Raw genomic sequence first — 22480 nt, 5'->3', positions numbered from 1 at the left:
ATGCCAACCCAGAGCAGCACAACAGTGGCACAGACTGTAGAAAGGTTGAAGGAGGGACTGGAGCCTCCTGAGAGGACATCTGGTCCCAATCTGCCCTTTCCAGGAGGTAATACTTCCAGTTTTAAAACCAGACAAATTATTGCAGTTGTAGGCTAAATAGATAGGGAAGAGGAATAGCGGGGGTGGTGTGTGTCTGTGTGTTACTAGGAATATGATAACATAAGACATAGTTGAGAATACAGGAAAATCTTGTTTTGTTTGTTTGTTTGTTTGTTTGTTTGAGACAGGGTTCCTCTCTGTAGCCCTGGCTGTCCTGGAACTCACTCTGACTTCGAGGCCACTCACTCTGGCCTCAAAGTCAGAGATCTGCCTGCCTCTGCCTCCTAAGTGCTGGGATTAAAGGCACGCACTCCCACCAGCACTGGCAGAAAGCAATTTTCTTTGTTTGTTTTTTCTTGGGGGGGGCGTTTTTTGCAATTTTCTTTCCTTTAATTGAGACAGGGTCTTCCTGGGTCCCCTAGCCTGGCTCTGAACTCTAGGATGTGGAGATTACAGGAATGTATCACCATACCTAGCTATGTGAGAAGGCAATTCAAGGCTTATAGTCTTGAAGTGGCTATATAGTAGAGGATGAACTTGAACTGTTTTTCTTGCCTCTTCCTCTCAAGTGGTTGGCTACCAGACTCACATCATCATAAATTTTCAGGGCTGCTATGGATTGAACCCAGGGTTTCATACAAGCTAGGCAAGTACTCCACCATCTACCAACTGAGCTACTACATCCATCCCCAAGCCAAATGGCTTTTTTCTTTTTTTCTGTTTTTTTTTTTTTTTTTTTTTTTTTTTAGACAGGGTCTTAATATGTAGCTCTGGCTGTCCTTGAACCTACTCTGAAGACCAGACTGGCCTTGAACTCACAGAGAGCTACCTGCCTCTGCCTCTCTAGTAATGGGATTAAAACGTGTCTCACCAAACTTGGTCCACACACACAGACTTTCAAAAAATGAAAACATAGATATGGTCACTGTCTTGGGATTTCTATTGCTGTGAAGAGATACTGTGACCACTGCAACTCTTTTGTTTGTTTGTTCAATTGGTTTTGGTTTTTTGAGGCAGGGTTTTTTCTCTGTGTAGCCCTGTCTGTCCTGGAACTTGATTTATAGATCAGGCTGGCCCCAAACTCATAGAGATCCCCCTGCCTCTGCTTCCTGAGTGCTGGGATTAAAGGTGTACATCACCACACCCGGCTATCCACAGCAACTCTTATAAAAGAAAGCATTTAATTGAGGTGGTGGCTTACAGGGGTTTAGTCTATTATCATCATTGCAGGGAGCATGGCAGCATGCTGGTAGACATGGATCTGGGGAAGGATCTGCTATGTGTGAATATGCAAACAACAAGAAGTAGATTCTCACTGGGGGTGGCTTGAGCACGAAGGAACCCACTAAGCCCACCTCCACAGTGACACGCTTCCTCCAAGACCACACCTACTCCAACAAAGCTGTAACTCCTAATAGTGCCACTCCCTTTAGGGACCATTTTCTTTCAAACCAGCACAGTCACTAAATACACAGATCACAGGTTCGATGTCACCAATCATACCAAACTACAGAATAAAAACAATTTCATCTATTGGAGGTTGAAGACCAAGACTTTTATTTGCTGGTAAAAACTGAACTGCTTTAGTCTCTGCAGAGATATTTGATTCCACATTTAAAAACAATATGCTGGAGAGCTGGCTCAGCAGTAAAGAGCACTTGTTACTTTTCCAGAGGACCCAGGTTTGATTCCCAGCATGGAGGGTTACAACCCTTGGTAACTCCAGGTTTAGAGAATCCTATGACTTCCTCCAACATCCTTAAACATTTGGCATAAAAGTGGCGCACATACGTACATGCAGGCAAAACACATATACATAAAATAGTGCATGAATATAAAAAAATCGAACAACTGCAAAGCAAACTTTACTATATCTGTGTGATGCCCGGTGTGGTGGTAACACAAGCCTTTAGTCCTTGCCTCCTGAGTGCCACTTCATAATAAAGTCAAATTGAAGGCAAACTAAAATTTCAGGAAGACAAATGCAAAAAATAAAACAAGGAAACAAACAAACAAAAAACCCTCAAGCTTCTCTCAGTCCTCAGCAAAGCAATTCAACTTCTTTTTGTTCTGTTCTCAATTCTCAACTTGTGCCCCACAGCCTATATTTTAGACTCAAATAGTTCTTTTCCAAAAAAGAATGTTACCATTAGCCCTTAGGATATTTTTCCCCAGTCATTCTTAGCTGGCACAACTCATAGGCTGTTCGGTACTTTTGACATAAATTCGGTCAGCATTTTTTTGTTGTAAATAATGGAAACCATCTCAGGCTGAAGGAGCATGAGGCAGAGGATGAGGAAGAACAGAAGCAGATGCTGTTGAATGTTGAAGCTCATCTGAAATGCCTTGGATTGAAGCAGCACACACATGGTGATACAAGCCTTTGATCCCAGCACTGGGGAGGCAGCCAGGGGATCTCTGTGAATTGGAGGCCAGTCTAGTCTGTATAGTGAGTTCCAGAACATTCAGGAGCACATAGTAAGGCCCTGTCGAGAAAATAAGTACATAAAAATGCCTTATGGGACTGGAGAGATGGCTCAGCAGCCGAAAGCACTGGCTACTCTTACTGAGGGTCCAGGTTTGATTCTTATCACCTAGATAGGAGCTCACAACCACTTGTAACTCTAGTCCCAGGGCATCCGAAATTTTCTCTAGCTTCTGTGAGGGCACGAGGCACAAATCTGGTGCACAGATACAACATGCAGACAAAATACCCAGGCATATAAAATAAGAATAAAGGGAATACTCGGGAGACAGAGGTAGGTGGATCTCTATGAGTTTGAGGCCAACCTAGTCTACATAGTGAGTTCCAGGACAGCAGAACTACATAGTGAGACTCTGTCTCAAACAACAACTAAAGAAAAAAGGAAAATGTCTTAGATTGGATCCTCCTTGAATAGCCTGATTCTTTCATTTAAACCAATTCTGACTTTGTCTACTTGGATTCTCATTGGCTGTGTGCCTATTCCCAAGTCATTTAACTATTCTGTATGTCAGTGGCTTCCCCTGTAACAGAGTATCTCGTATCATTTATCACTTCCTAGGCAAGCTGTGGTATAATAATATGCTTTTAAAATTACATTTATGAGCTGGGCAGTGGTGGGGCTCCAAACATCCCAGTGGTGGTAGCACACACCTTTAATCCCAGCACTCAGGAGGCAGAGGCAGATGGATCTCTGAGTTTGAGGCCAGCCTGGTCTACAGAGTGAGTTCCAGGACAGCCACAGATACACAGAGAAGCCCTGTCTCAAACAAATAGACAGCAATATCAATAACAACAACAAAAACAAAACAAAAATAACGAAACCAACCAGCCAAACAAAAAAGCTCTAAGATAAAGAGTAACAGAGGAAGACATCAGAATCAGAAGTACCCTCTGCCTTCCACAATCATGCACAAGGGTACATACAGCACACATACACAAATGTGTATGCAACACGCGCACGCGCACACACACACACACACACGTGCGCACACGCGCGCCAGCACACATACTCACAAAGACGTGACTCCTATCAGAGCAGAGTCCTGTTTCCATGATTTCATTCAACCTTATAGTCATGCACAGATAAAATGGCATTTCTATCAATGACTGGCCATTAGGGATGGAAGTCCCCTAAGATTTTATCACCTAGTGCCACCATAATTGTCAAGGAAACTTTATAAAATAAAATTGCCTAATGACACATCTCTAAGAACGTATCTTTATCATTTAGCAGTACATGAAGGGGCTGGGGGAGTAGCTCATTGGATAGAGTGATTTCCTGGTATGCATGAAGCCCTGGGTGTAAACACCAGCCCTGCATGGAAACCAGATGTGGTGGCTCAATCTCTCCTCTCACTTTTTGTTTTTTGACAGGTTCTCTGGCTGTCCTGGATCTCACTGGTCTGGTCTTGAACTTACAAAGAACCACTTGCGTCTCTCCCCCTTGAACTTTGACCAAAGGGGTTCACCACCATGCTGGACCAATGCTCTTAATCATTGTGGTTGCTTACATGACATATCCTCTCTTCCCAGACCTCCTCATGCCTCTGCCCACATGTCACTTTCAGCTCATGATATCATTTTCTTCCCACTTAGAATAAAAAGAAAAATCAGAAAATAGTCCTTATCCAACACCAAAAATACCTACTTCCCTTGGGCAGACACACACATCATCTTCCCTCCATGTGCTGCGAATGGACCGTCTACATGTCTGTCTGTGGCCAGCCCCTCCTCTTGTACAGGATTCTCTTCCCCTCTTGCTTATTAAAGGCATCACTTCGGCAATTATCCTCTCATCTGCATCATCAAATGTTCTCTCTCAAGGGGATTGTTCTCATCAGCACACTAATGGGATATAAAAACTCATCTTCAAAAAAAAAAACCTTCCATTCCCCCTCATTCACGTCACCACTTGTCTGCTAACCACGCTTAACCAGTTTAAAAATATCTATATTGAGCACGGCGAAGCGCATCTTTAATCCCCTCTTGGGAGACAGAGGCAGGTGGATCTCTGTGAGTTCCAGGCCAATCGGGACTACACATAGAGACACTTTTTCAAACATCATCAAATTTATACTGGGGAAGGTGGTGCTGGAGAGATGGCTCAGAACATAGCGCTTACAGAGTACCTGGGTTCGATTGTCAGCACCCATGCCCAGTGGCTCCCAACTCCAACTCCAGGAAGATGTCCCCGTGATCCATGAGCAACTGCACAATGGCGCGTGTGCGTGCACGCACACACACACACACACATACACACCTGCAAAATTTTAAATGATAACAATAGTAGCTGGGGAGATGGCTCAAACGTTAAGATCATTGGCTGTCTTTCCAGAGGATCCAGGTTCGATTCCCAGCACCCAAATGGCTGATCATACTCTTCTATAACTCCACTCCAAAAGGAGCTGATGCCCTCTTCTAGTTTCTGTGGACCCCAGGCATGCTTCTGGTATACAGACATACACACAGGCAAAGCACTCATATACATAAATAATAATATTTTGAAATGATGATAACCCTCTAAAAAGGGAAAAGGCATCTATACTGTTTCTACTTCCTCACTTCCTATTCTCTCTACACTCCAAGCAGGCTTCTGCCCCAACTGTGGCATCATAACCACATTTTCCAAGATCACCAGTGACTTCCATGTTGACAGATTTGATGGTTAATTCTCCATTCTTGCTTAACCCATCAGTAGCACTTTGTCCTTGATTATTCTATGCCTTTCTTTTTGTCTTCTCCACTTTCCTCAGTTGCTCCCAGGACTTGGAGTCATCCCCCTGCCTCACTAGCTGCTCCTTCTCTACCTACTACTTTTTCCCTTTTCTTTTTTTTTTTTTTCTTCTTTTGTTTTTCAAAGCAAGATTTCTCTGTGTAGCCCTGGCTGTCCTGGAACTTAACTTTGTCAGTCAGGTTGGCCTTGAACTTAGAGATGTGTCTGTTTCTACCTCTCGAGTGCTAGAATTAAAGGTGTGAGCACCACGGCTGCCTTCATTCTCCATTTTCATAGCCCTGAAAGTTAGTGTGTGCCTTGGGTTTAATTCTCAATATCCTCTGCCCTCCTCCCTTCTGCTCTCCATTCTCTGTGTAACCTTATCTGCTCCTACCTCCTGGAGCCAGAGCCTCTCTGGAGCCCAGAATGAGCAGTCTTTCTTCCTTTTGGGCTTGTTTGTGCAAGTGCTTGGGTGTTTGTGTGTGTGGGGGGGCGGTGCGCTCGCCCTAGATGTGTGTAAATGCATGTAGAGGCCAGAGGGCAACCTTAAGACATTGACCTCAGGAGCTGCTTAGCTTGTTTTTTTGTTGCAGGGCTGTTTTGTCAAGCTATCTGAGAGATTTGGAAGGGATCCATTGTCTCTGAGTCTCCAGCTCTGGTATTGCCAGCATGTGGCTATCATTCCAGGCTTTTTTTTTTTTTTTTTTTTGTAGGTGCTGGGGATCAAACACAGATCCTCATGCTTCCTTCCCTTGACACTCAATGTATTCATACTTAAGGGTAAGAGTAGCATTGAAATATCACCTAGTGGGTTTAGTACAGCATCTTGCACATAATAGAAATATTAATCACAGCTAACTGACTTACTTCTTTCAGGGAGCAGTATTTACACTTGGCCTAAGGACAAAGTTACCCTTCCCTTCCAGTGATGTGTCAAAGCCGGGAAGATAGTGTGCTCAAGTCTGATCAGTTCAGAACTGAAAATGGGAATGTGTGTCGACATGGGACAGGGAAAGGCTTTCCCAGGATGGCTGGAGTTTGCTGATTGCTGGCCTTCTTTCAGCATGTGACTGAGTTTTCTGTTTTGACCTGTGGAGGTGTTAGAGTCCAGGAAAACCATAACTGTGGGTACGAGGAAAGCTGTGGCTATGAGAGGATGGGAGATAAAGACTAAGAAGACACTGCAAAGTGGCCCTATCACTTCAAAAGATAAACATAAAACTAAACAAACTGACAGACTAACCTAGAAAACAAAAACAGAAATATAAAACTCAGTTGAAGCCAGACAGTGGTGGTGCATGCCTTTAATCTCAGCACTTTGGAGGCAGAGGCAGATGGATCTCTGTGAATTTGAGGTCAGCCTGGTTTACAAATTGAGTTTCAGGACAGCTAGGGGTACACATAGAGAAATCTTGTCTCAAAAAACAAAAAAGCAAGCACACAAAAACCCCTAGGCTGGATGTGGTAGCCTGCTCATGGTAATACTAGCACTTGGAAGTGGATGTAGGAGATGCAGAATACAGAGTCATCCTTTGCTACATACTGAGTTTGAAGCCAGCCTGGGCTACACAAGACTATCCAAAACAGTTTTAAAAGATGAGCCAGACAGTGGTGGCAGCACATGCCTTTAATCCCAGCACTCGGGAGGCAGAGACAGGCGGATCTCTGTAAGTTCGAGGCCAGCCTGGTCTACAAGAGCTAGTTCCAGGACAGCCTCCAAAACCACCCTGTCTCGAAAAACCAAAAAAAAAAAAAAAAAAAGTGTCTCTTTGTTTCTGTCACTGTGCGCGGGAGTGCAGGAGTGCTTCTGTGTGCTTGTCACAGTGCCTCTGTGTCTTTCTGTGTGCATGTGTGTACCTCTTTCTCTCTCCTGTGTGTGCCTGTGTATGTATGTCTCCATGTGTGCATGCATGTGTGTATGAGTATACTCCTTTAGGGAAGCCTACCAAAATATAAAATACGTAAGCTGTGCAGAAACCGCTATCTTCTATTTCACAGCTCTTTCTGTTCCTCCACTGACCTTCCAGATGCCTGAAAATTGTTCTGTTCATTCCTTATCAGCAGGGAGCTGGTGGCCCTCCCCAGTCAGTCACGTTACAGGTATGTGTATTGTTACAGTGGACACTTGGGCTGGGACTCCTTCAAGCTCAAAAGTAGAAGACACTACTGAAATTTCAGGCTTTGAGACAAGCGAATGGTTGCAGAAGACATCTTGCCGGGATAGATCTTGCCACACTGGGTGGCGGCTGTATACATCCATCAGTAGTTCTGCGCCACAGAACTTCCCATGTGTTTCAGACATTTTCACGTAACCCATAACAAACATTAGACTGCAAAACACTCAGAATAAAGAGCAAACACATATAAGGAGAACGTAGTTTTTATGGAGTGTGCAATCTTTTTTTTTTTTTTTGAAAAAAATTCTGAATGCATTTTCAGTATCAAGCCTTGCCGAGAGGCATGCTCTTCAAGCTGGAAGAGAAGCATCCGGAAATGTGAGTTTGTCATGGAAACGCTGACAGGGCATCATCTGTGGGGCTGCTCACAGGTGCAGCCTGGAATGGCGCAGTCTCTCAGGGCTTATTTCCATTCCAGCCTGCTGAGTCCTCTTTCTTGTCGCCAGCCCCTGGTAGAGTCTGAGGCTTTTGGGGGAGCTGGGTAGGTCTTAGCGGGAAGGTGAGGGTTTTCAGATTCCTGGGACCGGAAATAATTTTAGTGTCAGTTTCACATCCGGGCTTCTGGAGAGGGTAGAGGGAAGAACCATGTAGAGGAAAGCATTACCCAAATCGCTTTTCATGTCTTCATCATTTTCATGCCTTCGTTCCTGTAGTCTGTAGCCCATTGAGGGGCCTGGAATTCTCTGTGTGTTACAGAAGAGCAAACAGGCTGACGATACTGGACGAGGAATCTGGACCATGTTCTTGGGTGGATTGGGCAGCCTACTAGTATAGGATTCTGGAGCTTCCCCTGCACCAGTCTCTGGCTGATAGCAAAGGCACGGGGCCTTTCCCTTAGCTAGCAGGGAGAAGGCTGGAGAGGCTGCCGGTGACTGCCTCTTGGTCCTGGCAAGACATGGGTGACTGAGCTATCACCGGCTTTGCTTTGTGTCCTTGAAGATGTTCTTTGTTCTTCCAAGTTGAGCCCCGGGAGTCCTAGCAAGAGACAGAGACAGGTACCAGGAATATTATGAAGTCAATGGGCTGGGCCTGAGTGGCATTGAGGGGGTTGGGTGAAGGAAAAGGTTGACCCTAGAAAGCTTCCAGCTGGTAAGAAAGGGAGCTCCCTCTCGCTCCCAGTCTAAACTGGTAGAGGAGTCCGAGGATGAGGAAAGAAAGACTCAGTCCACACATTGCCAAAGACAGTCTAAATGAAAAAACAAAAACGAAAACCAACCAAACGACATTTTCCTACTTAGACCACAAAACCTTGACCCACCATCTCGTTCCTTGGACTGCAGCAAGAGCCGAGGTGAAAGCAAGATCACTTTACAGCCTTTGCTTCAGAATCAGCAGCTCTTCCTAACCCGCCCCTGCCCTAGCACTCCCTGATTGGGGGTGTTGGGGGGGGTGTTCTTGTGTCCTCGCCTGGTTCCAGTGGCCCTGCTACAGGGCTGTTCCTATCCGACCCAGGGCTGATCTCCGGTCCTCTCCGTTTTCTGTAACACCTTACTTTTCTTTTTTTTATTAATCAATTTTTAATTAAAATTTTCATTTTATATACCAATCTTAGTTCCCCTCCCTCCCCTTCTCCTGCCTCCCCCTTCCTACCCACTATCCATTCCTCAGAAGAGGTAAGGCATTCCTTTCGAGTCAACAAAGCCTGGCATACCAAACTGAGGCAGGATCAAGCCCCTCCCCCTGTCAGATCCCACCTTTCTTGTCCCACCCGGAGTCTTCGGAGCTTGGGAGACATTCCAGAGTGCTCTGGTTCAACAAGAATTTGTTGCTCAGTGCGATCCGAGCCGACTTCTCTCCCTTCCCCTCAGAGGTGTTGGTAGTAACAGCAGCAACGAGCTGCCAAGTTGGCAGGAGAACAGAGCGGCTGTGCACTGCGGATTGAGGGGGGCGGGGAGCAGCAAACCCGCAGAGGGCTGGGCCAGGATGACAGTCTGTTTATCCTGAAATTAAAAGGTCCCTCCAGGCTGAGCGGCCTGCATCCTACCTGGGCCTGGGGGTGGGGCGGGGATGCTGTGGTTTGAAGGTTGAGGCCCCTAGGGAAGCCTGGGGCTGATGATGCTGGTGTAGCACCTAGGAGGCTCCCAGTCTGGCTGTTGCTATAGTGGGTGGGAGGGACCTGCTGGGCTGGGCCCAGAGGGCAAGCCAGGTAGGCCTCCGTGGCAGGGTAGAGATGACTTTTGTTCCAGTTCTGGAGTAGGGGCTGTGGTTTGCAAGCTAGAATGGCTATAGGACACAAGGAGAGCAATCTGTTGTGAATCTACTTCCTCCTAAAGATAGGGACCACTAGGGACACTTGGGAGGGCACACATGCTCTGTCAATCAAACAGACCTGGGGTCTCAGGAGAGTTCTTCAGCTTCCTGCAGCCTCCACAATTAAGGCTATCTACTTCAGAGCTTAGCGTGAGGATTCAATAGAATCAAAACAGCCAAAGCTTACTATGAGGCAAGGCACTAAGAGCCCTACATACAGATGCCAATGCTCTGAGCTTCAGACTCCACCAAACAGGGGTGCTGCTGCTAGTGTTGCCCTTTTTTGTTGTTTTGTTTTGTTTGTTTGCTTGAGACAGGGTTTCTCTGTAGCATTGGAACCTGACCTGGAACTTGCTCTGCAGACCAGGCTGGCCCTGAACTCACAGAGATCCGCCTGCCTAGGCCTCCCAAGTGCTAGTATTAAAGATGTACGCCACCAACACCCGGCCGCATTCCCATTTTATTAATGAAGCAACTGAGACCCAGGGTCCTTAAGTAACTTATTCAAGATCACAGAACTAGTGAGTAGCAAAGTGAAAGACTCGGACCCAGTCATGTGTTGTGTAGGCTGATGTTCCCAGCCTCTGTCCATGCTGACTTCACAGATAACCTCGCTTTGGGCACGGAACATGGTGCTAGCTACCACCATGACACAACTGAACAGTTCCTAACAGGACTCAGGGATTCTGTGGGACCCTACACCCCACCCCATCTTTGGTCTCCACTCCATGTTTGTCTTAGAAGGTAGAGGAATTCTCCCTCCAGCTAGCTGCTGGCCTTGCTCGATGTTCCATTCCTCTGTTCCCCTCCTCCTTGAAGTAGAGCAGAATTCTCAGCTTCCTTTAGTTACCCTCAGCCTGCAAAGAAAACATAGTCTGCTGTGTCTGCTGCCAATTCCTCTCTGGTGACAGCCACAACCCATGTGTTGGGCGCCAGCCCTAGCCCGTGTTGTGGGTAGAACCAGGAGCCTGGAGCTGGACCTCCGGGCCCTACTGGAGAGAATGGGCTGGGCACTAAGTGTGGGCCTCTGTGCTAGAGTAGCCTGGAACTTTTGGCTGTAAGAGCTAAGACCAAATGTTGCTGTGTCACTCGGTGTGTGTGTGTGTGTGTGTGTGTGTGTGTGTGTGTGTGTGTGTGTGTGTTGCTGAGAATCTAACTTAAAACTTGTGGCATACTGGGGAGGTGCCCTCCTACCAAGCTCCATTTCCACCCCTAGTTGTCTTCTTTGAGACTCTTGAATTCACTGCATAATCCTATTTGGCTTCTGATTCCTGGTCATCCTGCACCCACCTCCCGAGTGCTGGGATTGCAGGCATGGACCACTAGGTCCAGGTGTTATAGATTGTTTACTACTGGGCATGGTTTGCACACCTGTACTTTTGGCATTTAAGAGGCTGAGGCTGGGAGAATCAGGAATTCAAGGCTAGCCTGGGCTACAATAGAGCAGGTATCAAGGCAGCTTTGTAAGCTAGTGATCAGCTTTCCATGTCTGCTAAACTGCGCTACTGGCAGTGTTTGCCTCTTGCAAAGGACCAGATAGATAATTCTATGCCACTTCTTGGGGTACTAAAGTTAATTTCTGCAAGGTCAAGCCAGAGTCAGATGCCTGGTTCTCAGCTGCCTCTGACAATCAAACCTGCATCCTCAGTGCTGGGGCAAGGAGCACAGTGCAGATGCCTCAAAACAGCACGGTTGTTCACATGAGTACTGAGGAGGGCTGATGGGGACTACAGAGGCATCACCCTGATTGCCTCCTTCAGATAAGAGGTCAGAGGACAAGCCAGGTGGTGGCGGCACACACCTTTACTCCCATTACTTGTGAGGCAAAGGTAGGTGGATCTCTGAGTTCCAGGCCATCTGGTCTACAGACTGAGTTCTAGGACAGCCGAGGTTACCCAGAGAAATTCTGTCTCGAACAAACAAACAAAAAATAACAAACTAGCAAACAAATGACCAATGACTTAGGATATTGTACTGGAGTGGTCCAAGTGAGTAAAATCCTGCCATGGTAACACACAGGGAAACATCATTCCATCACATACACAGATCAGAGAGCCAGTGAGAGCATCTCCTAGTCAGAAACTTCACTAGAACAGAATAACTGAGGACAAAGAGGGGCTGGCATAACCCTACAACGCCTTTCTATATGCTAAGTATCCCAGCAACATTGAAAAACCTCTAGTTCTGGGGCAACTCTCCCTGTGACCAGAGGGTGGAGGGGAAACTGAGGCATCAAAGCAGAGGAGAGCTCCAAGGAGTTTCAAGGCACACCCAGAAGGTCATTGTTTGTTTCCACACAGGAATGGCTACCATTTGTGTCTGGGGTGTTTCTTGGAGGTTTGCCCTTGCTGTAGTACTCAGGGCTCTCTTCTGCCTTACCTGGCTGTTGAAAGGAAAAAAAAAAAAAAAGCAGTTAGGGTCAACACAACTCAGAGGCCGGTGTTGGTCCAAACTTCAGGAGTCTGACCCCAAGTGGTTTATTTTAGGCATACTTAAGCACAAGCACAATTTGATGAGAACTATTCTGGTGATAATTAACTCAATCCCTCTGCACAACAAAGCATCCATGCATCTCCTTGAGGAACAAAGTAAGCTAACACACATCAGACGTGTCTCCATGGAAACTCTATGTAAAGTGCGTAAAGATGGGTTCTGTAGGTTGCCTGAGATAAACAAGCTTATGATAGGGTCTGGGGGAGGATCTGGTGCTGGAAAAATCTCTGGCCACACAGGGAGAGCAAAGGTCACCAGGCTAGAGAACACATCTGCTGCAGCTTCTGGGCAGATAACAGGTATTGCATTCCTCCCCTTGAAGGAACAACCCCCTGTGCTAACATTCCAGATTCCCCTAGTGCTTATCTGTGATCTCAAAGACCTCCGTGCCTCCTGTGGTAGGTAGTAGGAGGTCATGGGCAAAAAGAAATGCCTTCCAGTAGGCTCACTGGCTCACACAGGGCTGTTGTGTGAAGCAAATTGCTGGTGTCTTATGCTCAGAAATGAATTTGTCTCCTTCAGAACTTCTCATTTATAACCTACATGAAGGCTGCTGACGTGGTTATAATGGGGGACAGAGGAGTGGGGGGTCAGTTGCCTTCCTCTTGCTGCTGATTCTGTGTGGTCCAAGCCATTGTCCAAGAAAGGGCATGAAGTCCAGGGAGGTGAGAAGCAGAGGGACCAGAGATGAACAAAGAGGGCAGAGCACACCAGGAGAGAGAGGATGAAGGAGGGCATGATGAAGGGTGGGGGCAGCCTGCCCGTGGGAGACTGGTAGGGGAGCGCACCCTCACCTGGGTGAGGTGGTAGGAGACAGCGCATTTCCCAGCTCTTGACCTCTTGGATGAGGCATATAGGGGCCAGCACAGAGGCAGGGGCATGCCTGAGATGACTCTTAAGAATTCTCTCCCTTCGGAAACTTCTGAAGAAAGGATGAACAGCAAAAGTGGGTCGAGGTTCCATTTTCCTGAGGAAGCTCTGGGCTGGAAACAAGATGTTTTATGTTGCCTCTTCACTTATTCACGAGGCTATCGATTATAATGCAGCTTTTCCACGGGCTCCTGGGGTAGCATGAGTTGGGAGAAGGAAAACTAACTTCCTTTGCTCTGGAGATGTTAGGAGCTTGGGCAGGCCATCTGCCTTACCTGCCTCCATGCCCTTTTCTCCACACTCCTTTCCCACGCCTTCTGAAGCACTCATGTGGCCTGAGGGTTGAGAGCCATGAATAGGCCTTTGTATTCATTTCTTTACAAGTTACTGTTATTAAAGCAACTGAAGGGGAAAAGGGTTGACTTTGGCTCGCCTCGTTCAAGGGTCCCGTCCACCACTGGAGAATCAAGCAGAAGGGGCTAGAAGCAAATGTTAACATCACATCCATCTGGAAGCAGAGACGAGTGTGCTGCTGCTGCTGCTGCTGCTGCTGCTCAATCCCTGTATCACTTATACCATCCAGAATCCCCGATAGGGAATGGTACCACCCAAGTGGACAGGTTTTCCTGCCTCGGTTAATGCAATCAAGACAATCCCTACAGGGATGGAAAGCTAGCTCAGCAGTTAAGAGCATTTGCTGTTGTCGAAGAGGACAATTCCCAGTACCCACATGACAGGTAGCAACCACCCACAACTCAAGGCATTCAAACCCTCTTCCAAGGGCTCACACAAGGTACACATAGACACACATGCAGGCAGAACACTAAAATCACATAAAAATAAATCTGAACAAAAGAGATAATCCCCTGTAAGCATTCTCAGAGACCTGTCTCTCAGGTGATTCTAGATTCTGCCAAGGTGACATTAACCATCATACCCCTTTCTCAGACCTGGCTATTCCAGAGTTCCTCTTAGTATTTAGATCCCATCTCAACACACCAAGTCCTAAGAGCTCAGGCATTGGTTGAGTCCAGATGTCACATTTCTAAGCTATGAAGGACCTCTGAGGTCTTACTAATAAAACCATCTTCTTTTACTAAAAATAAACAGAGGTCATGGAGAAATCACACAAAGCAAGCCAAGTCCATTTGGCAAGAATGGAGGCCGCCTGTCCCCCCCCATTTTTGTGGCTCCTCATACTTGAAATGGCCCTCAAAGCCTCAGTACTTGCTTATCCTCAGCTCAGGGCTGAAGGCTTCTGACCCATGCTCTCCTTTGCATTCTCCCAGCAAAGATTCTCCTCAGCTCCATTTGTGTTGGGCAAAGTCTTTACCCTCAGCAGACCGCACTTCCAAACAGGACCACAGAAGCTAGGGACAATGATTATGAACCTGCTCAGCCTGTTCAGGCCTAGCATTCCATTTCCTCAATGGCCATTTGTCTAGAGGCTGATCCTAGTCTTTTCTTTTTCTTTCTTTTCTTGGGGACAGGGTCTCTCTACATAGTCTTGACTGTCCTGGAATTTACTATGTAGACCAGGCTAGCCTTAAATTCACAGAATCACCTGCCTCTGCATCCCGAGTGCTGGGACCAAAGGTGTGCACCACCATGCCCAGTCCTCTCCTAGTCTTGAAGCTAGCTCCACTCTTTCTGGAGATGTGTGGTGCCCAGTTCAAACTACTTCCAGGCAAGTATGCTGGTTAGGTTTTGTAGTTTGTTTTGTCTTCTTGTTGTTGTCAGTGTCAGAAGCTAAAGTCATCTGGGAAAAGGGGACCTTAGTTGAGAAAATACCTCCATTAGATTGGTCTCTAGGCAAGTCTATGGGAGCGTTTTGTTGATTCATGATTGATGTGGAAGGGTATAGCTCATTGTGGGTGGTGCCACCACTTTGCAAGGGGTCCTGGGATGTATTAAAAACAAGCTGAGCAAGCCATGAGGAGCAAGCCTGTAAGCATCATTCCTCTGCTTTCGGTTCCTGTCTCCAGGTTCCTGCCCTGCTTGAGTTCCTACCTTGGCTTCACTCAGTGATGGACTGTGATCTGGACATATAAACCAAATAAACCCTTTCCTCCCAAGTTGGTTTTGATTCATTTTATCACAACAATATACAGAGAACCCAGACAGCAAGAATTGTCCTTCTGGATGAGTAGAATCTAGAGCACAGCCCAACAACAAAGAAAGTGACAAGAGCTGCTTCCCCAGTTTTAGAGACCCTGTCATTAGACTTCACTGACTGTGGCTCTAAATTTAGGGGGTGTTCGCTGGGGTTAGGTGTGTGTGCTGTCTTGTGAAGATTGTCTGTGTCATTGTTCATTGTACTCTTCTTTCTTTCTTTCTTTTTTCTGGTTTTTTCAAGGAAGGATTTCTCTGTGGCTTTGAAGCCTGTCCTGGAACTAGCTCTTGTAGACCAGGCTGGTCTTGAACTCACAGAGATCCACCTGCCTCTGCCTCCCCAGTGCTTTTTTTACTCTTTTACTCTTTGGGCCCTGCCACCCAGCCACCCAGCTTCCTTCTTCTTTATTCTTTCTTCTTCTTCTTCTTCTTCTTCTTCTTCTTCTTCTTCTTCTTCTTCTTCTTCTTCTTCTTCTTCTTCTTCTGAGACAGGATTTCTCTGTGTAACGCTGTCCTGGAATATGATTTATAGACCAGGTTCGCCTTGAACTCACAGAGATTTGCCTGCCTCTGCCTCCCAAGTGCTGGATTTAAAGATATGTACAACCATGACCCAATGAAATTTTCTTTCTTATGAATGCCCAGCCTTAGTTTGGCTTGTTTCTAGCCAGCTTTTCTTAACTTAAATTATCCCATCTACCTTTCGCCTCTGGGCTTTTACTTTTCTTTTACTTTTTTTTTTTTTTTTTTTTTTTTTTTTGGTTTTTCGAGACAGGGTTTCTCTGTGGCTTTGGAGGCTGTCCTGGAACTCGCTCTGTAGACCAGGTTGGCCTCAAACTCACAGAGATCCGCCTGCCTCTGCCTCCCAAGTGCTGGGACTAAAGGCGTGCTCCACCAACGCCTGGCTTTACTTTTCTTTATATGTCTTTCTTTCCTTCTTACTCCGTGGCTGACAGTATTGCTGGGTGGCTGGCCTCTGACATCCTCATCTCCTTTTCTCTCCTCCTATTTATTTTCTCTACCTGCCAGTCCCACCTATCCTTTCTCCTGTCTTGCTATTGGCCATTCAACACTTTACTGGACCAATCAGGTGTTTTAGACAGGCAAAGTAACACAGCTTTACAGAGCCTAAACAGAAACAACATAAAAGAGTGCAACCAACACATCTTTGCATCATTCAACAAATATTTCACAGCTTAAATGAATGTAACACATCTTAAACTAATATTCTACAACACAGGGCATTAGAATTCCCTTTCTGAAGGATTCCGGCCTCCCATTGCCTTCTCAAAGGCATCCTGGGACAGGAAGGAAATGGAGTATTCACAGATGAGTGAAGAGAGGCATACAAAGCTGTGTGTGTCATTAACAGGCTCTTCTACTACTTCAGGCTGCTGGGGATATGATTACAGTCTTCCATGTTGGGAACTTCAGGCACTACTGATTGCTTTGTGTGATTTGACAGGGCTGTGGAGGCAAGGCTGATAAAGCCTGAGTCATTCAGGGCCTGGTCTAGGAGCAAGAGCCTCCAGGGTGCATTCCATCCACTTTGAGGCCTGGAAATGTGGGTCAGTGGTAAAATGCATGTTTAGTGTATTTGGCCCTCTGGTTCCATCTACACCAAACATCAACTTCTAGCTGGGCAGGTGGGAATCTTTCATCATCTATTTTGTTGTTGTCATCATTGTTTTGAGGCAAGGTTTCACTGTGTATCCCTGGCTGGCCTTGAACTCACAGAGATTCGCTTGTTTCTGCCTTTGAGTGTACAGGAAGATCAGGCTCCTGGGCCAGGCCTGCTAGGATAGTTTCTGGTTCTGCCTCTCTGTAAATCTATTGTTGATTGAATGTGGGCCTTCACCCATTCCTCCCACAACTGTGCATACATCTGCTACTAATCAAAACAACCATCTAAAAACATTTGAACTTACGGGGTATGTCTACTATGAGCCTTGCATTTTCAAAATCAATGTGATGGTTCATCTTGATTGGATTAAGAGCTACATAAGAGATTAATAAACCATGCCTTTGGTGTGCCCATGATCATATTTCTGGAGACCATTGAAGGGTGGAGATTTTTGCCTGAATGGTTTAATCTATTGATGTACTCGAGTATCCAGTATACTGAAGGTCATGGGAACTGTGGAAGGTAAGGGACCAGCTGGAGAAAGTGAGTTCCCAAAGGCTCTGATGTATACACCTTAGTATTTATTCTTTCTCTGACTTTTTCAATGGCTCCTCTCTGACTCTTTGTCCCTTGAGGCCAGCAGCCTCCTATTCCAAAACCTCCCACTGCCAAGGTGTTCTGCTCTGCCTCAGGTGTAAAGTAATGGAACCAAACCTTGAGCCTAAACCTCCAAAATCATGAACCAAAATAAAGGTTTTGCTTCCCTTAGGCTATTTCTCTCAGTATTTGTCACAGTAAGAAAATGTCTCACAATTCGCCTATATCCATTGTCTGTGTCCATTCTAACAATCTCTTCAAAATACAGACAGCTATTTCTTTTCTTTCTTTCGTCTTCATCTTCTTCTTCTTCTTCTTTTTTTTTTGTTTTTGTTTTTGTTTTTGTTTTTGTTTTTCGAGACAGGGTTTCTCTGTGGCTTTGGAGGCTGTCCTGAAATCTGCTCAGTAGGCCAGGCTGGTTTCGACCTCACAGAGATCCGCCTGCCTCTGCCTCCCGAGTGCTGGGATTAAAGGTGTATGCCACTAACACCCAGCGCTTCTTCATTCTTAAGTCCCTACGCTGCTCTGGTTTTGGGTCTGGACCTCCTGGGGAGTCTCCGGATCAAGGCTCACATGGCATTACGAATATGTATTCATTCTCCTTGTCCTGACAAGTAGCAGTTCTGAGTCAGACCATTCCTCACGCTCATCATCCCTTGTATAAGATGAAGCTCATCTCTAGAAAGAATCATCTATAGCGCTCCGGAGAGTGTTGGGGTAAAGGCTGGGGGAAGCAGAAAGCTTTCCTGGAAGAACAGAGCTGCTGGTCCTTCCAGGGCAGAAAAGGGGCTGGTGGTAACCTGGGATCTGGTGAAAGCAGGACTGAAGACACTGTCACACGTTTCTCTCTGCCTTTCCGCCCAGACTTGGTGGCTGTCTCTTTGATATTGAGAAGCCTGAAAATGTATCTGGCTTTGAGATATCAGTCACTGATTTGTTCATTTGCTTGGTAACAACTCCCAACAGGTCAGTTCTGAGTCAGCTTTTGCCAGAGGTGCTTGGGGTACCACAGTGAAGACCACAGGCAGAGTTCTGATCATCCAAGAAAGGGGGGCACCTTTCTGGGACAAAGTGAGGTAGGGGGATGAGAGTTGTAGATGTGCGTAGGAATTTCCCCTCCTGTGTGAAAACACGCCCTCCTGGAGGGAGGCTCACAAGACTCTGGATGCTGACAGAAAAACTAAGTTCAGGAAGCTAAGGAAAGTTGGAAGGCTTAGAAAGTTGCAAAATTCACAAGCCCTTTCCCCAAGGTTATATAAGGGATGACTAGCTGGTGAGAGGAGGAGCTCTAGAGTGCCCAACTGCCCTTAGTGGAGAGCTCCAGGATGCAGATATCATGGGTCCTCATCGATACTGAAGTGGGCTTCTAGATGATGTACCTGCCTTGAGTCATCTATGCTCCTGTCAATAACCCTTCCCCTGGGCTCCTTTAAGGAACCCTAAAGCACCCATTGGTCCAAGCCAGATTTGGGTGGAATTATTCCTTTTATTTTTATTTTTTGGAGACAGAATTTCTCTGTGTATCCCTGGCTCTCCAGGAACTCACTTTGTAGATCAGGCTGGCCTTAAACTCACAGAGATCTGCCTACCTCTGCCTCCCAAGTGCTGGGATTAAAGGTGTATACCACTAGTTCCAGCACAGCCAGGGCTACACAGAGAAACTCTGTCTCGAAACACTGCTCCCCAAATTATTACTCAATAGCTAAATTATTATTAGTAGTAGTATTTATTTATTTAGATTTTTGGTTTGTTTTGTTTTTCAAGACAGGGTCTCTCTGTATAGTTTTGGAGTCTGTCCTGGCACTCATTCTGTAGACCAGGCTGGACTCAAACTCCCAGAGATCCACCTGCCTCTGCCTCCTGAGTGCTGGGATTAAAGGCGTGTGCCATCGATGCCCTGCTGCTAAGGTATTAACATATAACCAATATAGTATAAAATTTTTCAAAATCTGGTATGCATTTTATAGCAGCACATTTCTTTATTGTGTGTGTATATTTGGGTTCTTATGCACCACTATTCATGGATGGAGGTCAGAAGGCAACTTGTGAGCATTCTCTCCTTTTACCTTGTAGATCCTGGAGTTCAAGCCAAGGTCACCAGATGTGGTGGCAAGTGCCCTTACCCACTGAGCAATCTCACAGCCCCAACAACACATTTCAAATTAAATTAGTTACCCTCTGAGCACTGAAGAGCCATATGTGATTAACTGCTCTCATATTGGATAATGCATATCTACAGAAAATATATGAGAGTAAGAAGAGAAGGCGTCCCTCCTGATGTTGAAGATGCTGGCAGCTTGAGGATGGAGACAAAGGGTGTCTTAGGGTTTCTACTGCTATGACAAAACACCATGACCAAAAGGGAAGCTGGGGAGGGAAGGGGTTATTTGGCTCACACTTCAACACTGCTGTTCATCACTAAAGGAAGTTAGGACAGGAACTCAACAGGGCAGGATCCTGGAGGCAGAAGCTGATGTAGAAGCCATGGAGAGGAGCTGCTTACTGGCTTGCTTTCCCTGGCTTGCTCAGCCCATCTTCTTATAGAACCCAGGACCAGCAGCTCAGGGATGGTACCACCCACCATAGGCTGGACCATCGCCCATTGATCACTAATTGAGAAAATACCTTACAGCTGGATCTCATGGAGGCATTTCCTCAACTGAAGCTCCTTCCTCTACTTGTGTCAAGTTGACAGATGAGGCTCCTTCCTTTATGATGACTCTAACTTGTATCCATTTGACACAGAAAACCAGTCAGTACAAAGGGAAATATTTTAGAGATAGGACTCTCAGGTTTTTCCTTAGTCAACCAGCTGATTGCTGGGACCTTATTAAGACAGAGATATCAGGAAGGGGTTTGGGGTGAGTCAGTATGGAAAGGGTGGGAATGATGGGCTCTAACTGAGATGCAGTAACTTTTCCCCTGACTCGTGTGTGTGTGTGTGTGTGTGTGTGTGTGTGTGTGTGTGTGTGTGTGTACATGTATGTGAGTATGTGTGTAGAGGCTTGGGTGTCATTCCTCAGGAGTCATCCATCTTGTTTGTTGGGACATGGTCTCTCAGTGGTACCTGGGACCTGGCAATTAGGTTAGGCTAGCTAGCCTGTGTGTGATCCTTATTTATCTCTACCTTCTCAGTTCCAGTATTACTGCTACATTCCACCATGCCTGCTAGAGCTAGGATACTTGCATGGCAAGCACTTTACTGACAGTGCTCTCTCTCTAGCCCCTAGACATGTGGTGCTTATGGAGTATCTATAATCACACTGTTTAATATTCACCTGTCTAATTGTGTGACTGGCCACATGGATACTCAGAATAAGCAAAACATCGATCAGTCTACTTTATAGCAGTGTTGGCCTTCTGCTTTTATAGTTGGTGGGATCTAAGCACATGTGGTATGACTTTGGAAAGTTGTCCCAAGGCCATCTTGCATGAGGAGGTAAAGTTGAGGGTGTGAAGGTGGCAGAAAACCAGAAGGGTCCTGAGACTAGGGAGACACTACACTAGGCCCTGACTCAGTACCTCTGGTCTCCTTTAATCTTAGAAATAAACTTCTAAGGGTCAGAGAGATGGCTCCATTGCCAAGAATGGGTACTGCTTTGTTGAGAACCCAAGTCTAGTTCCCAACACATCAGGAGGCTCACAACTCTAACTCCAGCTCCAGGGAATCTAGTGTCCCCTTTTGGCCCCTTTGGGCATCTCTGCATTCATTTGTGCAGCACACAAATGCACACACAAATACACAAATACATATAATTTTAGAAGAGACAAAAGATATATTTTTAAAAGACACAAGGTTCACTGGGTAGTGGTGATGCCTTTAATCCCAGCACTCAGGAGGCAAAGACAGGGAGATGTCTGAATCTGAGGTCAGCCTGGTCTACAGAGTGAGTTTTAGGGCAGCTAAGGCTAAACAGAGAGATCCTGTCTTGAATCCCCCTACCCCCTGCCAAAGACACAAGATTCTACATTATTTGAACTGTTTGACATAGAATTTTCCTCTACTCATAACTGGAAAGATTTCAATTTAAAAACATACAAAGGTCAGCTGATGAATCTAAAGACTGGTCTGGGGAGACTATCAATAGACTTGATGTTACCAGTTGATGATTGGCCATGAAACCATGGCAACGTGAGATCACTAAGGAAGAGAACAGGATCTAGAGCAGAATTCTGAGGAGCACCACATTTGAAGGATGGGCAGAGGAAGAGGAGCCTGCAGAGGAAACTGGAGGGATTAACCAGAAAGGTAGGGGAAAACCAGGGCACCACTGTTTCACAGAAGCCCACAGAGGGCAGCCCCAGACAGGGACCTGACCAACAGTGGAGAAGACAGCCACTTTTGTTGGTTTCAACTACCATGGAGCCCCAGAAGACAAATTGAGTTTTCTGTTGTCTGCTTCTACTGGGTTAGCTTTCAAAAACTGTGACAAAATCCTTATAGCAAGCAACTTACAATATATATATAATTGTAATATATCACTACAAGGAACCAAAAGAGATTTAAGTCCAAGGTCACTTGGTTGTGCTGCTTTGGGCCTGGGTCCATTATGACAGGAACCTGTGGTACCTCACGCAGCCAGGAAGGGGAGAGAGATAGAAACAGAGAGAGCGGGTGAGTCAACTAGAATAACAATGCTGTTCCCAAATATCCCTTCCAAGTATGCATTCCTAATGACCTAATAACCTCTTTCTAGTAGGTCTACCTCCCAGTCTCCACTACCTCCCAGAAGCTCCCTGGGTTAGGCACCAAACCCTCCATAACTGGTCCTTTGGAGGGGTGTTCATGATCTATGCTATAACTCTCCCACCCTCCCCCCACTTGGTTTTTTTTCGAGACAGGGTTTCTCTGTAGCTTTGGAGGCTGTCCTGGAACTTGATCTGCAGACCAGGCTGGCCTCAAACTCACAGCGATCCTCCAGTCTCTGCCTCCTGAGTGCTGAGATCAAAGGTGTGAGCCACTACTGCCCGTCCTATGCTATTAACTCTTAAGGAAGATTCTTCATGCCGTCTCCCTGCTCAGAACCCTGCAGCAGACTCATTAGGATTAGGCTCTAGCT

General features: G+C 46.2%; 1 protein-coding gene and 1 long non-coding RNA gene across 3 annotated transcripts in view; one reads left to right on the top strand and one right to left on the bottom strand.

Annotated features, from left to right (window-relative positions):
- Window positions 1–7661: 7661 nt before the first annotated feature.
- The window catches only part of LOC121141456, a 24980-nt gene continuing 10161 nt past the window's right edge, over window positions 7662–22480 (bottom strand). Inside the window, exons 1-2 of one of the 2 annotated variants that reach the window (XR_005878375.1) lie at window positions 9169–9335; window positions 7662–8449 (exon numbers count right to left, since the gene is read on the bottom strand). This is a non-coding gene — a long non-coding RNA (uncharacterized LOC121141456). Of the gene's footprint in view, window positions 8450–9168; window positions 9336–22480 lie in introns of those variants that run through there. The other variant, XR_005878376.1, reaches the window with a different exon arrangement.
- Dynll2 (dynein light chain LC8-type 2) overlaps window positions 21566–22480 on the top strand; it is a 20024-nt gene continuing 19109 nt past the window's right edge. Inside the window, exon 1 of the mRNA XM_040749448.1 lies at window positions 21566–21669. The gene's annotated coding sequence lies outside the window, so the exon portion shown is untranslated. The remainder of the gene's footprint in view (window positions 21670–22480) is intronic.

The sequence above is a fragment of the Mesocricetus auratus genome, unplaced genomic scaffold (genome assembly GCF_017639785.1).
Source record: "Mesocricetus auratus isolate SY011 unplaced genomic scaffold, BCM_Maur_2.0 Super-Scaffold_100007, whole genome shotgun sequence".
Taxonomy (NCBI): Eukaryota; Metazoa; Chordata; class Mammalia; order Rodentia; family Cricetidae; genus Mesocricetus; species Mesocricetus auratus.
This window is presented reverse-complemented; position numbering and strand designations above follow the sequence as displayed.